General features: G+C 39.0%; 1 non-coding gene across 1 annotated transcript; it reads right to left on the reverse strand.

The window, feature by feature from the left end:
- Nucleotides 1–1,985: 1,985 nt before the first annotated feature.
- Nucleotides 1,986–2,089, reverse strand: LOC127743224 (small nucleolar RNA R71). The gene has a single exon (XR_008004598.1). It is a non-coding gene; the product is annotated as a small nucleolar RNA R71 (small nucleolar RNA).
- Nucleotides 2,090–2,362: the final 273 nt, after the last annotated feature.

Below are 2,362 nucleotides of genomic sequence, written 5' to 3' on the forward strand. Positions count from 1 at the left end.
TTGTTGAGTCTTGTGTCATTAATTGTTTATCACTTAGTTTGCTCAATGAATGTTGCAGAATTGTATCACAGCCTCATCAGGATTTTGGACCATAAGCCTAAAGCAAAAGGGAATCAAGGAAAGGCCTCAAAGCCCAAGGAACACAACAGAAGCTCAATTTAGAAATTGTATAAATAGGATAGAATTTAAGTTAGGGAGGACTTTTGATCATTTTTCTAGTTTTCATACTTTTTTTGTAATTGAATTCAGAGCTATGACTCGCTAAACCCCTTTCATTGGGTTAGGGAGCTCTATTGTAATTCAATGAATCAATAATATTTTTTATCTTCTTCTTCAATCTTTTCTCTTGAATTTTGTTAGAAAGCTTCTCGATCTAATTCCATTGGGTAGTTGTCTTGGGAAAGAAACTATCCATAATTGGAATCCTTCGGAACCTTGGGAAAGGAATGGAGGATTCATGCTAGAGAAGCTTTCTCACAGTGAATTGGATTGGGGTTTGGATGGATATTGTGACATGTAATCCTACCAAATTGTGGTTCATGAAACTGTGTGGTATAATCAGTGATCGAGCATCATCTCTTCTTATGAACATTTAAACCAAGGGATTGGGAATTTGTTTGTTTTTAGAGAGAATTGGTGAGCCAAGGGATTGGGATCCAATCATATAAGATTGCCAAGCAAAATTCAATGAATGCATTGGTTGAGGAAGAGATAGAAATGTTTTGATTCGGAGATCTCAATATCTCCTGAAACCCAATGAATTCCCCATTTCTGATCTACATTTTCTCTTTACATTCTGCAATTTAATTTCATGCAATCACCCCCATCCCTTTTAATTTCAGCAATTTAATTTCTAGCTCTTTAATTCATGCAATTTAATATTCCGCAATTCTCATCTAAATCTTGATTCCGTTCAACTAGAACAAACTTCTAATCCGAATTGATCATTCAACCAATCCTTGTGGGATTCGACCTCACTCTATTGTGAGTTTTTACTTGACGATAACCGGTGCACTTGCCGGAAGGAATTTTTCCGATTATGCAATTTCCTAAATCGTAGCATCAAGTTTATGCTAGATCAAGTTTATGGCGCCGTTGCCGGGGATTGGTTTTCGATTGACAATTCTCAAATTGGAAGTTAACTAGATTGAGCAATTTTTTTTTGTTTTGTTAATTTAGTTCAAGTTACTTGTTGAATTTTAATTTCTGCACTCTATTATTTGCTTTTTCTTTCTTATGCCTTTCATTTCAAGCAACTAACTCACTGACCCACTAACTATTTGAATTAATTCCTCAACTGCTCTAACCATACTCTTCCACTAACCAAGAGTATTTCACTTGTTTGTTGCCTGTGCTGTGTTCTTGTATGACAGGTAGGAGAGGAGAGACATCAACTCCTCCATATACTGAACCAGAGAGGACCCTTCATAAACTTAGAAGGGAAGCAAGAGGGAAGAGAGTACTGGGAGAAGAAAGAAGCAAGAAGGAAGAGGGTACTGGGAGAAGAAGAATCTGAAGGAGAATCTGAGGACAACTTTGAGGAAGCTCTAGATCTCAACATGGATAGAGAAGTTCACAACCATGAGAGGGATGATGGAAACAATTCCATTCCTGAGAGAAGAGTTCTTGGTTCATACATAAACCCAACCTTTGGGAATTGTGGTAGTAGCATTCAGAAACCACCCATTCAGGCCAACAATTTTGAACTCAAACCACAGCTAATATCACTGGTGGAGAACCATTGTTCATTTGGTGGGAGTGCTAATGAAGATCCAAATCAACATCTCACCAAATTCCTGAGAATTTGTGACACAGTAAAGTCCAATGGAGTCCAGGAAGATGCCTACAAACTGCTCTTGTTCCCATTTTCACTTAGGGACAAGGCAGCTAAGTGGCTGGAATCATTCCCAAGGGACAGCCTAACAACCTGGGATGAGGTGGAGAGCAAGTTTCTGGCACGTTTCTACCCCCCACAAAAGGTCAATAGGCTTCGATCTGAGGTTCAGACTTTTAAACAACAGGATGGTGAGACTCTCTACGAGGCATGGGAGAGGTTCAAAGAGTTGACAAGGAAATGCCCACCAAACATGTTCCCTGACTGGGTGCAATTGCATATTTTCTATGATGGACTTTCTTATGAATCAAGAAAGGCTGTAGACCATTCATCAGGAGGTTCATTGAACAGGAAAAAGACTATGGAAGAAGCCATTGAAGTGATTGAGACAGTGGCTGAGAATGAATACTACTATGCTTCAGAGAGGCACAACACTAAGAGAGTCATGGAGCTGAACCATGTTGATACAATTCTAGCCCAAAACAAGGTGTTTGCCAAGCAACTAGCAGAGCTCACCAGGAAATTAGA

This window comes from Arachis duranensis, chromosome 1 (genome assembly GCF_000817695.3).
Source record: "Arachis duranensis cultivar V14167 chromosome 1, aradu.V14167.gnm2.J7QH, whole genome shotgun sequence".
NCBI lineage: Eukaryota > Viridiplantae > Streptophyta > Magnoliopsida > Fabales > Fabaceae > Arachis > Arachis duranensis.